General features: G+C 49.5%; 1 protein-coding gene across 5 annotated transcripts in view; it reads left to right on the forward strand.

The window, feature by feature from the left end:
• Window positions 1–20,028, forward strand: part of NTM (neurotrimin) — a 558,359-nt gene that overhangs the window by 92,364 nt on the left and 445,967 nt on the right. The window lies entirely within an intron of this gene.

The following is a 20,028-nucleotide window of genomic DNA, read 5'->3' on the forward strand; positions in this document are numbered from 1 at the left end:
CCTTCCTTCCTTCCTTCCTTCCTTCCTTCTCACATTTTTTTTGCCTGTGTCTGTCTAATGCTTTATCACCTGCCCTGTTTCTGGAACTGCCTCCTCAGACTGTTAGTGGCTTGTTGCTAACTACATTTGCTGTTAACTGCGGAACTTGCCTAGTTGGATTCCTGCTTAGTGGATTGCTGATGCTTAGGAAATGACAGTTTGCTCTTTCAGGGGCTTTTTGCACATTACAGTTTAAATGTACATCCAAGGTACATCCAAGAGTAATGTGTGAATGCAGATGCTCCAGCTGTTCCTGTTTACTGGGAATGGTCCCTGCTTTCTGGAAACAGTCCCTGATAAACAAATGTCCCTGTTCTGTCTCTTATTTTCTTTCTCTTGGTAGTGCCTTGTTGAATATTTTACGGTGCAATCCCATGTAGAGTTATTCCAGTCTAAACAAGGTACGCACTATTAGTGTTCTGGATTTGTCATTCTTTTTGGGTTCAGTTTCCTCCCTGTGGTCTCCAGAAACTAAATCCCAGAGTGGGGAGTAGATGCATCTTCTTCAAGTGTCAGGTCCCTGCATAAACATTAAGGCTCCCTGCTGTAGCAAGCCTGTCATTGTGTATTTATGTGTTTATTTAGGCTATTTCTGTGCTACCTCTTCAGAGTCCTGACAGAGGCGGCCTGCAATTAAAACTGGCAGTATTAAGAAACAACAGTGCAGTATTAAACAACAGCAACAATGCAGTATTAAATTTAAAATTGTAGTATGAAAACAAAAGTCATTAAAACACCCCTGCAGAGGAGTATGTTGAACTGTTGATAACCTAAAGGTAAAGCTAAAGGTTTTCCCTTGCTCGAAAGCCAGTCGAGTCCGACTCTAGGGCTGCGGTGCTCATCTCCGTTTCAAAGCCGAAGAGCCAGCGCTGTCCGAAGATGTTTCCGTGGTCATGTGGCCGACATGACTAAACACCAAGGCGCACGGAACGCTGTTCCCTTCCCACCAAAGTGGTACCTATTTATCTACTTGCAATTTCTTGCTTTCGAACTGCTAGGTTGGCAGGAGCTGGAACTAGAGACGGGAGCTCACTCCGTCATGCGGCAACTCGGGTCTCGAACTGCTGAACTACGACCTTCCACAGCCTGCAGTTCAGCGTCTTAACCACTTGAGCCACCGCAGCTCCTATCGTAACCTATCGTAGTATAAATCTATTTTTCCTAGTATGTCTTGCCCGGACTTGGATGGCCCAGGCTAGCCCGATGCCATCAGGTCTCGGAAGCTAAGCAGGGTTGGTATTTGGATGGGAGACCAGGGCGGCAATGCAGAGGCAGGCGGTGGCAGAACCACCTCTATATGCCTCTTGCCTTGAAAACCCCACTGGGGCCGCCGTTAAGTCCACTGCGACTGGACAGCAATCAACAAATCTCTTCCCTGGCTTTTAAATGGGCGGACGACAAACGATTGCAGAGTAAACGAATGCACAAAGTGGATCAGATGCAATAAACTGTCCAAGGGGGTGTTATGATGGGGAGGGGAAGGGGGGGGTCTGTTTCCCCCCCAGTCAAAGAAGAACGCTGGAGAAGATGAAAAAGAGCATGCTGGAAGACACACACACCCCTCTCAAACCAGAAGAAGGCGTGAGGGGTCTCAATACATTGACACTAGCAATATTTACTTTTCAAGCACGCTGGTTGAACCCAGAAATAACCTGTCCTCATGTCAGAAATTTGGCAGAGGGGCTGTGTTAGCTCTCTAAAAGAGGACTCTCGGGGGGGGGGGGTGGTTAACCTTTGTTTTCTCTCGAGGGAGACTTTCGTGAGCAGTCTCAGAGCATGTGCAGAGCGCAAAAACCTCTCCCAGTAGTTACTTGGTTCAGTTAAAAGGAAAAGTTTAATTGAGTGCTAAGAGGAAGATAAATGGAATAGGGATTCTGACTAAGGACACTGGATTTAAGTCAAGGTAATTATCATGCAAATTCTCCTAAAGGCCACACACAAAGAATGCTTAAGCCATCTAATTAAAAATATTTTCCTAGCTCTCTACCTGAATCTCTGGGGTTCCTCTCCAGGGTCTTAACTTCCTTGAAGCAAGGTTCAGGCCCATAAGTGAACTGAATAAAGAAGATCACTTACCACTTCAGCGCCGGCAGCAGGGCACTCCAGGCCTCCCCCGAGCCACAGCGCTTCTGTGCGGGCCCGGGGACCCGGCTGCGGGGCTCTCCACGCCTCCCCCCAGCCCCAGCGCTTTGGCTGCCAGCTCCTGGGCTGCCGGAGCGGTGCTCCAGCCCCAAAAGACCCCTGGGCATGAGTCTAGCAATATGAGACTATCACTTAATTTAAAGAAATTGAAACAACAGGGGGAAAGTTTGGTGTAGTGGTTAGGAGCTCAGACTCTAATCTGGGAGAACCAGGTTTAATTCCCCACTCCTCCACATGCAGCTGCTGGCATGACCTTGGGTCAGTCATAAGGTCTTTCAGAGCTGTTCTCTCAAGAACATTCTCTCAGAGCTCTCTCAGACCCAGCTACCTCACAGGGTGTATTGACTTGAAAGGGGGATCGGAGAGGAGGCAAATGACAGTGTCCCTAGTGCAAATAATAGTAATAATAATAATAATAATAGTAATAGTAATAATAATAATAATAACAATAATAATATTTGTTGTTGTTGTTGTTGTTATTCAGTGCTGCATACAAAAATAATAAGGGTGGTTGTCAGTGTGGAATGAGATTAACATGAGGTATAAAGAGAGAGAGATACTGGGATGGAAAGCCTGAAGCTTTCAAAAGATTTCCCCCCCTTTAAAGCTTTAGTGAACAAAGTTGGGGGGGGGATTTTGGCAGTCTCCGGAAGCTAAAATGCATGTGCAAAATCACGAGGAATTAAATGGAAGGTGCTTGGTTACTGTGCAGCTGCAATAGGGCAATTGTGCTAATTTTTTTTAAAAAATGGACATGACCCCCCCCACATGTTACAAGTGATGTTCCACCCCAATTTAGAAAAGTGCATTTTAAAATTGCAGCTGCAGAATAAATACACCAGAGGAAATCGAATGGTGCATAAAGCGGGCACAGAATCATAAATCAAGATTAAACGCTTACTAATTTACTGCTCTGAAAATCTGCAGTAAAATGTGTGTGCATAATGGGCCTACATCCTCTGGCAACAAATTCCACATTTTAATCACTCTCTGTGTAAAAAAAAATAAAAAATCCTTTTGTCCGGCCTGAATTTACTGCCCATCAGCCGTATTGGATGCCCTGAAGTTCTAATATTTTGGGAAAGGGAGGGAAAAGTTCTCTTTGTCAGCTCTATTCTAGTGGCCATCACTACTTTCACTGGCAGCGATCCTCATAATTCAAGAGCAAGATTGGACTCCAGTAGCACTTTATAGATCAACAAGATTGCCAGAGTATAAACTTTCTAGAGCCAAAGCTCCCTTCATCAGATATGACTCTCAAAAAGTTATACCATGGAAATCTTGTTGATCTTGAAAGTCCTACTAGACTCCAGTCTTCCCAGTTTGGTGTAGTGGTTAGGAGCGTGGACTCTAATCTGGGAGAACTGGGTTTGATTCCCCACTCCTTCACTTGCAGCTGCTGGCATGACCTCGGGTCTGTCATAAGTTCTTTCAGAGCTGTTCTCTCAAGGACAGTTCTTGAAAGAGCTCTCTCAGCCCCACCTACCTCACAGGGTGTCTGTTGTGGGGAGGGGAAGGGAAAGGCGTTTGTAAGCCGCTCTGAGACTCCCGAGTGAACGGCAGCGTATAAATCAAATCTCCTCCTCCTCCTCGTCCTCCTCCTCCTCTTCTTCTTCTCTCTTCTACTGCAGACCAACATATCTATCCACCTGACATTTCCCACAATTTTATTATTGTTGAATAGAAAGCAATAACTGACAAACCCTGGTTTGTTTCCGAGTAACAGAGGTCATTTTGGGGGGGATCGCAGTTCCTCCGGGTGAGGTGCCGGGGGCGGAGCACATGATGAAGCCCCGCCCCCTGCTTCCGGCTGCCCCGCTTCCGGCCCTCATTCAGCCAGGAGGAGGCAGGAGAAGAGGGAGGGTAAGTTGCTTCCTCCCTGCCTCTCCCCACCCCTGCCTGCCTGGGGCCAGGGAGGGCCTTCTGCAAGGCCGCCGGCGGCCGGGACCGTTGGGGACGGGGTGTGTGGCCTTATGACACACTTCCGGTGATGTCAGGGGTGTGTGGCACATGCTAATGAGTTATGCTAATGAGTTCCCCTAGCTCTTTTTCTACGAAACGACCCCTGCCCGAGTAATGTGTGAAATGTCCCTTATCCATGAGTCTCACAAAATCCCAAGTCATTTGAACTTCAGAACAGGACAGAAGTACAATGCAGATTGCTTCCTCCCCCCTGGTTGATTGCTTTACCCGCCCCCCCCCCCAATGGGTTAGCCAAGGTTGCGTTTTTCTCCCCCCTCCCGTTCATTGCCTTGTAACACATTTCAGTGCCCTGAACTGGGAGCTGATCTTGAGAATGCTAAACCTAGAGGGGAAAAGACATGGCGGTGGGGATGGAAATGCGGAGGGCAGAGCAAAGGACAACCCCCCCTCCCCTTTTCTGCATTATGAAGATTTTAGATATACAGTTTTGATAAAAGCTTGCAAGTGCTGAATTTGCTATCAAGGCTAATGTAGCATGACAGATTTTTTGCCTGAGCTTGCAAAGGATCACATTTGCAGTGCCTGTGAGGCGGGGAAGTGAGCTCAATAGGCTATTTTCCACATCCATGCACTGTTCGGGAGCAAAAAAGGGAAAGGGAGACAATTGTCATGTTTCGTTTTTTTATAAAATCTAAATTTTGGAACTGTTTAACCGATTACTTCCTTTGAAAGCTCGGGTAATGCTTTGGAAATAGAGTCATTTCCCTGGTAGGATCGAGGAGGGTGAGGGTTGCCAGTTCCAGGTTAGGCGATTCCTAGAGATTTAGGGGGGCGGTTCAGCAGGCCTCAGCAGGTTACAATGCCATAGAGTCTACTTTCCAAAGAAGCCATTTTCTCCAGGGAAACTGATCTGCGTTGCATGGAGAGAACTGATAATCCCAGGAGATCTCCAGCCACCACCCGAAGGGGGTGGCAACCCGAAGGGGGGTGGATTGAGTGTGTGTGGGGGGGAGTTCATCATCTCAACAGAAAGCCCCACTTGGTGACCTTTCTATATCAGCTACTTCTGTCTCCCCCTTGCTTTCCATCTGAAAAAGCCTTCGTCTTGTAAGCAATTATATAAATCACATTAAAAGTTTTGTAAAACAACCAATAAAATAAGAAGCGGACCGTTTCATACATCACTCACCTGCAGAGATCAACTTACGCTCATCCCAAATGCCTTTGAGGACCACTCCCCCCCCCCCCCCCCCCCCCCAGCCAAGTCTCCCTTGGGCGAATGTTCCAGAAACTAAGGTTGTGGTCTTACACACACTAAATAATCCACTTTCAGTCCTCTGTCAATGCACTTTCCAATTGCAACCTGCCAGTTCACACAGTAAAATCCAGTTGGAAAGTACACTGAAAGTGGGTTATTTATAGTGTGTGGCCGCAGGCTCTGATTCAGAACTACATGCCCATTTTAAGGCTTCCAGCCTCCAGGTGGCAGCTGGAGATCTCCTGGGATTACCACTGATCTCCAGGCGACAGAGGTCAGTTCACCTGGAGAAAATGTTTCGGCACCTGGGCTTCCTCAGTGGTATAATTCAAACTGAGCAATCCATTAATTTAACTTTGGATGGTGACCTCTATGGCATGACACTCCCTTGAAGCCCCTCCCTCCTGCAAACCACACCCTCCTCAGGCTCCACCCCCTAATCTCCAGGGATTCCCCAACCCAGATCTGGCAACCCTGACTTATCTGCCTGACGTTTGGTGGTGGAGGGGCACCAAGGGACACCTCTCGGGGTTGAAGGCTTGTCTTTGTGACAGGAGGGCCAAACAGTTGTTTGGATCAGGCAGGATTTGTGTACGTAGTTGGGATGTTACTGAATTCTGGGGCAACTCTAAGTCAATCAGGAGACTTAACAGTGCAATCCAAAACAGAGTTAAATCCAAAAATGTTTCAAGTTGGCAACCGACTTACGGTGACCCCAGCAAGGAGCTTTCAAGGCAAGTGAGAAGAAAAGGTGGCTCGCCATTGGCTTCCTCGTCAGGACCTTCCTTGGTGGTCTCCCTTCCAAGTACTGGCCCTGCTGAGCTTCTGAGATCTGATGAGATCAGACTGTACCATGTGGCCTCCTCTCCCCAAAGCCAAGTTACACCCCTCTAAACCCCTTGATGTCAGAGGACTCAGAAGGGTGTTGTTGTTGTTGTTCAGTCGCACAGTCGAGTCCGACTGTTCGCGACCCCATGGACCAGATCACGCCAGGCCTTCCAGTATTCCGCCGTTCTCTGAAGTTTGCTCAACTTCATGTTCGTTGCATCCATGACACTGTCTAACCATCTCATCCTTTGCCGTCCCCGTCTTCTGTGACCTTCCAGAAGGGTGTACCTCTGCTTAATGTTGTGATGCTAATGTCTGCTCAGGTTCTTCTGCACTTGGGATGAAACTGCCCCTTTTCTTAGCCACATCAGTGAAATTCCCTGGAAATATTGATGTTAAAAAGTATGGTTGCTGGTGCATCAGTTGAGGCAAAGTAGCATATAACTGGCATATCATTATAAGAAGGAATAAAAAATTCTGTAAAACCAGGGATTGAGCCTGTAGGCACCTTTGGAATTTTGACACATCGTGGTGGACACAGCTAAAGAATTTTGAAACTCTGAATTGTTTAAATGGTTTAAATTTTAATTGTTCAAATGTTATGTATTCTTTCTTTGTCACGATATTTTATGAGGTCTTGTGAGGCGCCCTGAGCCCACTTGTGGGGAGGGCGGGATATAAATCAAAGACATAAAAGACAAAAGTAAATAAAATAAAAATCCCAGGAGACAGAGTCACACATGCAGCAGAAGCCCTGCATCTGAAAAAGTGCTATGTTATTGAACACAGCCAATCAAATCTCCACTGGCCAACCAAAAGTCCTGCTTGCCAAGAAACTCCGCACATGACTCCACCTGGGGTCATTTCGTAGAAAAAGAGCTACGGGAACTCATTAGCATAACTCATTAGCATATGCCACACCCCCTGACATCACCGGAAGTGTGCTATAAGGCCACACCCCCTGACATCACCGGAAGTGTGTCATAAGGCCACACACCCCACCCCCAACGGTCCCGGCCGCCACCGCCGGCCTTGCAGCTCCACTGCCGAGCCTCATGAGGGGCCCGGCGGTGGACCTGCAAGGCCGGTGGGAGTAGAAGGAAGCCCCGCGAAGGCCCTCCCTGGCCCCAGGCAGGCAGGGGTGGGGAGAGGCAGGGAGGAAGCAACTTACCCTCCCTCTTCTCCTGCCTCCTCCTGGCTGAATGAGGGCCGGAAGCGGGGCGGCCGGAAGCAGGGGGCGGGGCTTCATCATGTGCCCCGCCCCCCGTTCCTCACTCGGGGGAACTGTGTTCCCCCCCGAAATGACCTCTGGACTCCACCCACTTTCTAAAGACCCGTGGTGGGTGGCAGGAAAGGTGTTTGTGGGTGCCATGGCGCCCACAGGCACCACGTTGGGGACCCCTGCCATAAAACAAGAAGAAGAAGAGGAAGAGGAAGAAGAGATTAGATTGATACCCTGCCCTTCACTCGGAGTCTCAGAGCGGCTTACAAACTCCTTTCCCTTCCCCTCCCCACAACAGACATCCTGTGAGGTAGGTGGGGCTGAGGGAGCTCTGTCCTTGAGAGAACTGCTCTGACTGAACTATGGCTTGCCCAAGGTCATCCAGCAGCTGCAGATTAGAGTCTGCGCACTTAACCACAACACCAAACAAGCAGACAGAAATGGGAAATTTCCAGAACAGTAGAGGTAGAGCAAAAAATGGTCTTCCGGGCCATGCCCAACATTTAAACTATATGAAAAGATACGTATTCATACATCTCTACTACAAACTAACAAAGCGTCTTAGTATTCTGATTCGATTGCTGCACCATGGTATCAGGATGGTTTCCCTGCGCTGGCCTCTGGCTCCCTCGCTTCGCTTTAGATGTTTATTAAAATGCCTGAGAGGTTTTGCTTTTTGAGTGGAGTTCCTCCGTTACCCTTCCTCTTTCCTCGGGAGCCGTAGTCTCGTTTTTTAAGAGTGCCTTTTGTTTTTATCCTTGTGTGACACCTAGCAGTACGAGGAGCCTTAGAAATCATAACTGTAATGAGAAGCAGAGCCCGCGGAGATTGTGAAAGAGATGGCAGTTCTCTCTTCTCGGTCTCGTCTGAGAGACAGTTGGAGGGCAGGTCTTGACCGTTCAAGAAGCAACATCTCTTCTCTAGAAGCTAATTGCAAGGAATGCTGTGAAGATCCCTTTCAGACACGGCCGGCTTCCTTCCCCCCTCCCGTACATCTGTGTACCGTTCACTTAGAATCCTTGTTTTGATAGTGGCATCATATAACTGCTCAGGGATCGTTTTCCTTTGTGCTGACTTCAGTTGTAAGGTTACCTGCCATCAGGAAGAAAGATTATGTTGGCTACAGATCTGATCTTAGATTTCCTAGATGTCTGGTGAGATGTTGAGTCTCCGCAGTTCTTGTTTTATTAATAATGCTATGAAGTGGGTAGTGATTTACTCCATCGGAAAATCCAGATTTATTGATACAAAGGAGACAGCTCTGAGTGTTGTTTCTCTCAGAGCTAATTTGCACAAGTAGGCACTTTCTTGGGAGTAAGCTTTGTTGTTGTTCAGTCGCACAGTCAAGTCCGACTCTTCGTGACCCCATGGACAAGATCCCGCCAGACCTTCCTGTCTTCTGCCGTCCTCTGAAGTTTGCTCAACTTCATGTTCGTTGCATCTATGACACTGTATAACCATCTCATCCTTTGCCGACCCCGTCTTCTTTGACCTTCAATCTTTCCCAGCATCAGGGTCTTCTCCAGTGAGTGCTCCCTTCTCATTTGGTGGCCAAAGTATTTGAGCTTCAGTTTCATTATCTGGCCTTCCAGGGAACAGTCAGGGTTGATCTCTTTTAGGAATGACTGATGGAGTATGCTTAGGGCTGCCCATTCCAGCTGTGGAGGGTGCCTCTGGAGGGTGGAGTTTAGGAAGGGTAAGGAGCTCTATGGGGATGTGATTCCATGGAGTCCACCCTCCAAAGGTGCCATTTCTTCCAGGGGAACTGATCTCTGTAGTCTGGGGGTCAGTGCTGAGAGAATTCCAGGCCTCAATATTGGTAGCCCTAAAATAAGCCCCGTTGAGTCTACTTGAGGAGGATTCTGAATAGACCTGTTTAGGAGGCCCAGGTAGCAGCTGCTGACAGGTCGGCCTTTTACCATCTTCAGCTGATTAGGCAGTTGGTGCCCTTCCTTGAACGCAATGACCTTGCAACAGTGATCCATGCGATGGTCACCTCGAGATTAGACTACTGTAACACTCTCTACTTAGGGCTGCCCTTGATGCAAATCCGGAAGCTGCAGCTAGTGCAAAATGCTGCGGCCAGGCTCTTGATGTGTCTCCGCATGAGGGGACATATCCAGCCTGCCCTGAAGGCATTGCACTGGCTGCCAATAGCATACCGGATTCATTTCAAGGTGCTGGTTCTTACCTTTAAAGCCCCGTATGGCCAGGGTCCGACATACCTGAGGGACCGCCTTTCCCCATATATACCCCAGAGAGCACTTCAGTCAGGGTCACAGAACCGATTGGCCCTTCCAGGGCCTGAGGGCCTCAGGCTAGCAGCAATCAGGGCTAGAGCTTTCTCGGTGGCAGCTCCATACTGGTGGAATGAGCTCCCAGAGGAGATCAGGGCCCTGCGGGACCTTTTACAGTTCCGCAAGATGGAGCTCTTCTACCAGGCCTTTAACTAGGGGCCGCCACCACCATCATTACCACCATTTCCATCGTGGTCAATATTAACAACTTTTAAGATCAACAACTTATTGATAACTGAAACCCGGTGCCTGGTCTATTACCAATAGCCTGTGCTCGCCGGCCGAAACTGAGAATAATCATTTAGTGTATGAGGCCATCTCAATACCATAAGTTAGCTGCTAGCACTTTATAGGATACAAGTTAGTTTTAATTAATTGTTTTAGACAGGGCTTTTTTTGTAGAAAAATCCCAGCAGGAACTCATTAGCATAATAGGCCACACCCCTGACAGCACAGCTCATTAGCGTATTAGGGCACACACCCCATGCCTTCCCTTGGCTTGCCTGGGCGCCCCCCGGCTGCAGGGAGCCTGGGCAAGCGGGCCCTTGGACAGGCTGGGGAAGGCACGGGGAGGCATTCAAATGCCTCCCCAATCCTTCCAGGGCCTCCCCCCTCTGACCTGCCCACCTCGGAGTCGCCGGGGGGTGTGTGTTTTGCACTCCAGGCCTTCCCTCTGTAGCCAGGCACTCAGAGGTTTTGGCTGTAGTGGGCGTGGCCAACTCTGAAGCCAGCCGGAACTCCGTTTCCTGCCCCAAAATAGCCCTGGTTTTAGATATTTATGTGTTTAATGTATTGTGTTTTTATGTTGTTAGGAAAAGGGTGGGGTACAAATCTGAGTAAATAATAAATGAATAAATACAATGGCATTGTCTCTCCCTAACTTAATGAGTCAAGATTAAAATGTATGAATTGGCCCTCATGGATTAATCATCATGTCCACGTCAAAAGAATCTCATGATTGCGGTCAACCACAAGCTGAACGTGACTCAGATGTATGATGCGGCTACAAAAAAAGGGAGTCTACTGTGAATCTTTTTCTGCATCGTATCTAAATAATAGTTCCATTCTTCTCCACGCTAATCAGATCTTTTCTAAAGTACTGTGTCCAGTTCTGGGTGTCACACTTTAAGAATGGTGTAAAGAATTGGACTGGGTTCAGAGAAGGGCAACAAAGATGGTTTAGGGGTTTGGAAAAGAAATCCTATAAGGAAAGGTTGAATGAACTACGTGTGTTTAGCTGAAGAAGAGAAAACTCTATGGAGATAGGATTGCGGTCGTCAAATGCCTGCCATATGGAAGAGGGCAAAGACTTTCTCCCTGCAGCTCCGGAAAGCGAGACTAGATCTAATGTACTTTAGTTACGGGGGGGGGGGGGGGGGTTTTTTGATTGAACAGTAGGAGAAACTTCCTAATGGCAAAAGCATTTTGACAATGGAACCAGTATTCATCACTGAAAGGTTTTAGCACAGGCTGGACAAATATCTTTCAGGTATACTGTGGTTTTGATCTTCTTCATTGAACAAGAGATTGGGGTAGATGGACTCCTTTTTAAGTCTATGATTCTATTACAGATCAAACTTATTCTGTATTGCTTGATATCAACTCAGCTGGACGCAGTCTACACATCGAACTGAGAGAGCCTCCAAAATATCGATGCCCATATATATATATATATATATATTTAAACTACCCCTAACCAGCCATCTAATACATGCACAGGAACCCACAAAAGGCTAGTTTTCTCATGCAAAATATTCTGATCTTGCTATTCTGAATCCTGACTGTTTCTGTGAACCAGACTCAGTTTTCTAAAATGACTTTATATGATTCCCTCATTCCCTAATTCTCCCCCCCCCTCTGGCATTTCCCCTCCCCATAAAATCTTTGCTCTGCAGGCTTCAGTAGGGACTACCCTAGGGTCATACAGTTAGATTCTGTTACAAATTGGTGTTGTGTCATTTTTTTCACTGTTAATGGCAGCGGTACTTGCAACTCTGCATTAAAAATATCATTTCCGTGGTATTTGCCTAAAATTAGCTGTTTCCACAAAGATTTCCTGCCAACAAACTCATTCATTAAAATATTAATGGAAAGCAAACACACACACAAAGAGGCAGAAACACAGCCGATGCACATTTGTTTTAAAACAGCAAACAAATATTCTCTGATGATTATTTCTTTTTTTGCCCCCTAACTGTTCATTCAGGTTCAGGAAAAAGCAACCAAACTTTATCTCATCAAGGATGAACTAAAACAGCAGCCAATCAGGAAAAATATTTCCCCCCCCCCCCATGAGATAAGTTGGTGAAGGTGTTTGGATGATGTCACTACTGGTGATGTCATTACTGGTGATGTCATCACATTGGTGGCATCCCCACAGGATGCTGCTGTTCAAAGGTGGGGCTTCCCCCACCAACCAGATGGCCAGCTGTGGATTGAGGGCCCCAAAATCAGGGGATCCCCTGCCCTGACTGGGAGGATGGCAACCCTGCCCTGGAGTGGATGCAGCCATGATTTTTTCTTATGTCATTTTTCAGGGCTTTTTTTATAGAAAAAGCCCAGCAGGAACTCATTAGCATAACAGGCCACACCCCTGACAGCACAGCTTATTAGCATATTAGGCCACACTCCCATATTATCAGAAGTGTGGTCATCCAGCCACACTCACCTTTTGCTTCTTATTCTGTTTACCTTGTTTGTTGTCAAAACCCAGGGCTTTTTTTGGAGCAGGAACTACTTTGCATGTTAGGCCACACACCCCTAATTGTAGCCAATCCTAATGAGTTCCTGCTGTTGGGTGTGGCCTATTATGCTAATGAGTTCCTGATGGGCGTGGCCAACTTGGGAGCCAGCCGGAACTCCATTCCTGCCCAAAAATAGCCCTGTCATTTTTTGTTCCCAAGCCAGAGTGCCATGTACTTCTAAGCAAGCCATATTACAGTAAGGAAATACGAAAGGAGAGCAGGTTAGCACTCCCATTGATGATGGAAGGGGTCCTAGTGGCCTGTGAGACTCCCTTTTTTTAAGCTTGTTTTTGTGGTGCTCATTTTTTGTGCCTTCATGGTTCCACACTGGCCTTTTGCAAGGAGGAAATGATTGATTTGGCATTTCTAAGCTCTCCGAGCCACCTGGTCTTGCTGGTGCCTGAAACCTATTATGATTGATCTAAATGAAGTGGCTTCACTTGTTTGTTGCCCTGAGATCTCCACCCTCGACTCCTCATGGCCTCCTCCATTGTGGTTTTGGTTCTCCTGTCCTGCAGATTTGTCATTATTTAAACGTGTTCCATGAACTCTATTAAAAAGGAAAAGGAAAATTGCAACTGGCAAAATCCAGTGCTCTTCTTTCAGTTGCTTTTTTGTCGTTCCCCCCCCCCCATATGTATGATGTGGCACCCCAAGCAATCATGCAGGGCTGCCCAGTTAGGGTTGCTAACCTCCAGGTGGCACCTGGAGATCTCCTGGTATTACAGTTGCTCTCCAGACAGCCATGAAAAGTTCTCCTGGAGAAAATGGCTGCTTTGGAGGGTAGACTCTGTGGCGCTGTACCCTGCCGAGGTCCGTCCCCTTTCCCAAATGCTGCCTTCTCCACCCCCCAAAATCTCCAGGTATTTCCCCACCCAGAGCTGGCAAGCCTGTGCCTCATGGATGGGCTGCCCCTGGAGATTGGTTGGTGCCCCTTCCCCAAAGGGATTACTGCAGCTGTGGCTCCTGTTATACAAAAATACAGTTCGGGCTGCCAAATCCAATAGAGATCGGTTCTGCTGGAGAAAATGGTCACTTTGCAAAGTGGACTCCGTGGCATTATACCCCACTTCGGTTGCCAGACCACCACCCCTGTTTGGTGGGGGGTTCCTGGTTTTTTTGGGGGGGCTCCTTCCCACGACCAGCCAGCTGGCAAGCGGGGGAACCCCCGCCCCCAAGAGTGACAACCCTGCCTCCCCCTACCTCTTCCCAACAGCGTCACGTTGGGGACTCCCCACCCCCTCCAGTAACACCCCCCAAAGCCCCCCACTGGGGACTCTATGGGGACCTGGCAACCTTATACCGCACCGAAGCCCCTCCCCTTCCCAAACCCTGCCCTCCTCAGTCTCCACCCCCCGAATCTCCAGGAATGTCTAGAATTACCAGCTCTGGGTTGCAAAATACCTGGAGATTCTGGGAGGGTGGTGCAATGCCATAGAGACCACCAGGGCTTTTTTGTAGAAAAAGCCCAGCAGGAACTCATTAGCATAATAGGCCCCACCCAACAACAGAAACTCATTAGCTTATTGGGCTACACCCATGACAGTGCAGCTCATTAGCATATTAGGCCACACCCCCATGCTTTTCCTTGGCTTGCCCAGGCGCCCCGTGGCTGTGGGGAGCCCAGGCAAGCCTTCCCTTGGCTTGCCCAAGAAAGCCAGCCCTTGGACAGGCCAGGGAAGGTCTTCCAGGGCCCTCCCTGGCCTGCCTGCCTTGGAGTCACCGGGGGGGGGGTCAGTCTCCAGGCCTTCCCTCTGTAGCCGGGCACTCAGAGGTTTTGGCTGTAGTGGGCGTGGCCAACTCTGAAGCCAGCCGGAACTCCGTTCCTGTGCGTTCCTGCCCAAAAATGGCCCTGGAGACCACCCTCCAAAGCAACCATTTTCTCCGGGGGAACTGATCCCTGTAGTCTAAAGACCAGTTGTAAGAGCAGAAGGTTTCCAGGCCCTGCCTGGAGACTGGCAACTCTAGGTGCTTCACAACCCAGAGCCGGCAACCCTAAACGCAGTTCTCGCCCGTCCCCTCTGCCCGTGTCTCTCTTCTCTTTCTGCTGCCTCTTTCAGCCCTCCGAAGCCGAAAACTGTAGATCATAAAAATCCATAGGGAGCTATAAAGCTCCCAGCAAGTGATAGCTTTTATTTTTTATTTAGGAAATTATTAAAAGAATATGGATGAATAAAAGCGTCTGTCTGCCTCTAACTTTTAAGCACATTTGAATTGTTCTGGTGTTCCGAGGGTCTGAAGCCTACAGACCTTCTCCGGGCTTGTAAATCACGGCTTATCTGTCATACCCACTACTCAACATAACCCCCCAACCTGGCCCAGTAACAATAAAGATGAATGACATTACTAGTTCCTGGTGGGGGTGGGGTGGGGGGTGGAGGTTGACCACATTGTTACGCTAGGCCTGTAAATGTACAAGACCATTTAGGCACCAACGATGGGCTAGGCCCTGCTGCTGCTTCCCTTTTTTCACTTTAGACCAGGCTGCGGCACAGTTTTACAGGGTCATAAACGCCCTGACAGGAGCCATAAAAGCCTCCAATTGCACCGCGCGTAGCCGTGGAGTATATTTTAAGGGCCCCTGAGTTTTCATTTTGCTGCTTTTATGGGGACTCGTAAAAACCTCAGCGGAGCGTGGCTTCTGATTGGCTTCTCCGTACGAAGGTAGTTAAAATTACAGCCACAGACAAATTGTTCCAGTCCGAATATATCAGGAGCTTTTGCATGTGATGAGAAGGAGACGGTCTTCTCAGTGGTGGTGTCCCTCCCACCCACCCAATTTCTGGGCGCCTGAGTTGAAAACAGAAGTACCCGAGAGAGGCGGAGAAGAATGGGCCTGATGTAGTGTTGCCAGCCCCCAGGTCCCAGTGGGGGTTTCCCCGCTTTGGGGGGCTGCAATTCGCAACTGGTCAGCTGGCCAGTGGGGGAAACCCCACTCCCAAATAGGGATGTCATTGGGAGACATCCCCAACATGATGACATCATTCAGAAGGGACGTCATCATGCTGATGATGTTGTGTGCAAGGCTCTGGTTTTTGGGCAAACTCTATGGTTTTGAAGCCAAAAAAAACCATAAAGTTTTTGCCTAGGAAGGCTGGATACTTCAAGACATTGGAACGATCTTCGGCTGAGGTCCCTCTCCTCCCTAAACCCCAGTCACCCAGGCTCCACCCTCAAATCTCCAGGTATTTCAGAGGCCAGAGTTGCCAGCCCTAGTTGGCAGCCGTTGGCTGGTTACCCTGGCAAGCAAGAGTGAAGGTAGGGCTGCCAAGTGGGGGCAGGGGCTGCTGCGGAATCGGGCCCCAGGGGGAACTCCGCCCCCCAAAGTACAGCGTGGCTGCGTCACCACAACCACGTTGCTCACGTTGGGGGCGTGGCCCCGACCGTCGGAGGGAAAACTCTATGGTTTTCCCTCTGACGATCGGGGCCATGGCCTCAAAGTGAGCGACGTAGCGTGTCACTTCCTGTGATGTGCTGGCGGCGCGCGTGCACGCCTCGGCGGAGAGCTCCCGGAGCCCGGCGAGGCTCCCCCGCTGCCAAGGTAAATAGACTTGGCAACCCTACGTGAAGACCAAAGGCCTCCCCCTGTTCATCCACACATGTGTCCAACCCACCAGTCACAGGTATTCAAATCAGGGTCGGACATATCTGTGGATTAACAGGGGGAGGCCTTTGGCCTTCATGCTTGCTTGCCAGGGTTACCAGACAATGGCTGCCAACTAGGGCTGGCCTCTGAAATACCTGGAGATTTGAGGGTGGAGCCTGGGTGACTGGGGTTTAGGGAGGAGAGGGACCTCAGCCGAAGATCGTTCCAATGTCTTGAAGTATCCAGCCTTCCTAGGCAAAAACTTTATGGTTTTTTTTGGCTTCAAAACCATAGAGTTTGCCCAAAAACCAGAGCCTTGCACACAACATCATCAGCATGATGACGTCCCTTCTGAATGATGTCATCATGTTGGGGATGTCTCCCAATGACATCCCTATTTGGGAGTGGGGTTTCCCCCACTGGCCAGCTGACCAGTGGCGAATTGCAGCCCCCCAAAGCGGGGAAACCCCCATTGGGACCTGGGGGCTGGCAACCCTACATCAGGCCCATTCTTCTCCGCCTCTCTCGGGTACTTCTGTTTTCAACTCAGGCGCCCAGAAATTGGGTGGGTGGGAGGGACACCACCAAGGAGAAGACCGTCTCCTTCTCATCACATGCAAAAGCTCCTGATATATTCGGACTGGAACAATTTGTCTGTGGCTGTAATTTTAACTACCTTCGTACGGAGAAGCCAATCAGAAGCCACGCTCCGCTGAGGTTTTTACGAGTCCCCATAAAAGCAGCCCCAACGTGACGTCAGCGCGTCGGGGATGCCCCGCCCCCTCCAGGAACGCCCCCAATGTCCCCCACTGGGGGTGGAAGATGGACTTGGCAACCCTAGCCTCCCACATGGTTAGTTAGGACTTATAATGCAGCTGGCAAAGACTAACCGCAAAGGCTTCCCAGTACGGAGCAGAAACACTTGGAAAGTATGAGGTCATTGCTCAGGAGAGGGGGCTGAAGAACAAATGTCCTTCTGGACAGATCTCAAGAGGCAGATTGGCAGTGACATTTTGCTTCTTCCCGGATGAGCGTGAGAGATCAATTTGACTGCATTGCTCTGAGAGAGAAATGGAGAGTCACCGCTTTCTTGTCCTTACCAATCAAACTTCTTTATTAAAAAAAAAGAAGAAGAACACCTTGTTTAAAATGTGGGGTAGGCAGATACAATTGCTCAGAGGGTTATACCTGGTCTATAAACCTTGGCCTTCTCCGGGTGGCACAATCAACATTTAAGAGGTTAGATATAGATATAGATGTAGTTATTTGCTGTCGAGCCTCAGCTGACTTATGGCGACCCCTGTGGGGTTTCCAAGGCAAGAGATGCCAAGAGTTGTTTTGGCATTTGCCTGCCTCTACATTGCAACCTTGGACTTCCTGCTTTCTCCCATCTAGATACTAATCAGGGCCAGCCCTGCTTAGTTCCCGAGCTCTGATGAGATCATGCTAGCCTGGGCTATCCAGGTCAGTGCCTGCCTGCCTGCCTGCCTGCCTACCTCTCTCTCTCTCTCTCTGGCTGGCTGGCTGGCTGGCTGGCTGCAGTCACACACACTAAATAATCCACTTTCAATGTGCTTTCCGACTGGATCTTGCTGGTTCACACAATAAAAATCCAATTTGAAAGTGGATTATTTAGTGTGTGTGACCACAGCCTCTCTCTCTCTCTGTGCATATACTATATTGGGGCAGATTGGCCTGCTGAGAGGACTTCCTGGGACATCTATGAGAAACAAGATGGTGGAGTTTTGATCTGATCCCGTAGGGCTCTTATTAATCATACACAAGGTTGCCAGTCCCCCGGTCTGGGTGGCAGGAGGAAGCCTTGCCCCCAACAATGACCACCCGTGGCCACCCATCTCCCTCCTCCCCTCCTGCGAGATTTAAGGGCTCCTCCAGCTGATCAGGGGGACCACGTGGCCCGCCGATCATCTGGAGGGCCCTTTAAATCTTGCAGGAGGAGAGGGGGAGGGGTGGCCTCTGGCCGCATGCCTGTGCTCCAAGCAGTGATTCGCCACTTGGAATTCAGGCGCGTGCAGCCCTGCTGTTGTTTGGGGCAAAACTTTATGGTTTTACACTGATTTTGCCACAGAGTTTTGCCCCCAAACCAAAGCATTGCCCGACGTCACCAACGTGCCTACATCACTTCTAAGTGACACCAGCATTTCTGATGGGCCCTGCTGGCATTTCCAATGGACCTGGCAACCCTATGACAGATAGGGTTGCCAAACCCCCTGGTTTGCCAGGGATCCCCCATTTGGGGGGGGGGTTCTACCCGCCGCCGGCCAGATGGCCGGCGGGGAAAGCCCCACCCCCAACACCCACAGCCACCCACCTCTCTCCCTTTAAGGGTGTGCAACCCGTGTTTCATCCCAAGCGCCAACTCCGCAAGCTTGCAGGGAAAAGCCAGCTTCGTTCTTAAAAGGGAAACGCAGCTTCTCTTAAAGGGGAAACGCCGGCTGTCGGCTATTTTAAGTGCAAGGAACTGCCGTTTCTGGAGATCCGGCGCATGGCCAGGTGGGGGGGGGGCGGCAGACGTCCCCAACGTGACGTCATCATGTTGGGGATGCCCCACCCCTTCCAGGAACACCCCCAAAGTCCCCCACTGGGGGTGGAAGATGGACTTGGCAACCCTAATGACAGAACCAGGGGGCAGAGCTGCCTTTATCCTGTGCGTCCTGCAGTTCTTCAAGCTAGAGAGAGCAGTTCCCCTGGAAGAAATGGCAGCTTCCAAGGGTAGGCTCTATGGAATCATACCTCTGCTGAACTCCCTCTCCTCCCCAAACCCTGCCTTCTCCAGACTCTGACCCCCAATCTCAAACTGGAGCTGGGAGCCCTAGGGTTGGACGCATGGGGGAACAACAGGACGTTGTCACATATGATTCAGCTCTTGGATTTTTGCTGTTTTATTCCACTGGCCCTGCTCTGTTACCATGAAGAGCAGACTGACTTATAGGGCTTTGGCGCTGGAAGCTGCTGCTAGCATGGAAACAAATGGCAGAAAGACAAAGTAGTTTCTTCCCATGTTAAATACCGTATGCTGGCCAGGATGCTGTTGAATGCGCAAAAAAAATAAAAGGTCCCGTTAACAGAAACCACCTCTGTATGTCTTTTTCCCTGACCTGGATGGCCAAGGCTGGACTGATGTTGTCACATCTCAGCTGCTAAGCAGGGTCAGCCCTAGTTAGTACTTGGATGGGAGCAGGGCTCTTTTTGTTGAAAAAGCCCAGCAGGAACTCATTAGCATAATAGGCCACACCCAATAGCAGAAACTCATTAGCACATTAGGCCACACCCCTAACAGCACCACTCATTAGCATATTAGGCCGCACCCACATGTTACCAGAAGTCTGTTCATCCAGCCACACCCACCTTTTGCTTCTTATTCTGTTTACCTTGTTTGTTGTCAAAACGGTCCAGGGCTTTTTTTGTAGCAGGAACTCCTTTGCATGTTAGGCCACACACCCCTAATGTAGCCAATCCTAATGAGATTCTGCTGTTGGGTGTAGCCTATTATGCTCATGCGTTCCTGCTGGGCGTGGCCAACTCAGGAGCCAGCCGGAACTCCGCTCCTGTGCGTTCCTGCCCCAAAATAGCCCTGGATGGGAGATCACCAAGAAAGTCTGGGGTTGCTACACAGAGGCAGGAAATGGCAAACCGCCTCTGTATGTCTTTTGTCCTGACTTTGATGGCCCAGGCCAGCCTGATCTCACCAGATCTCAGAAGCTAAGAAGGGTTGAAACTGGTTGGCGTAGGGTTGCCAAGTCTAGTTTGGAAAATACCTGGAGACTTTGGGGGTGGAGCCAGGAGAGGGCGGGGTTTGGGGAGGGGAGGGGCCTCAGCACAATACAATGCCATTGAGTTCACCCTCCAAAACAGCCATTTTCTCCAGGGGAGCTGATCTCTTTCGGCTGGGGATCAGTTGTAAAAGCGGGAGATCCCCAGGCCCCACCTGGAGGATGGCAACCCTAGGTTGGCGCTTGGATGGGAGA

Source organism: Gekko japonicus, unplaced genomic scaffold (genome assembly GCF_001447785.1).
Source record: "Gekko japonicus isolate JY-2015 unplaced genomic scaffold, Gekko_japonicus_V1.1 scaffold714, whole genome shotgun sequence".
Taxonomy (NCBI): domain Eukaryota; kingdom Metazoa; phylum Chordata; class Lepidosauria; order Squamata; family Gekkonidae; genus Gekko; species Gekko japonicus.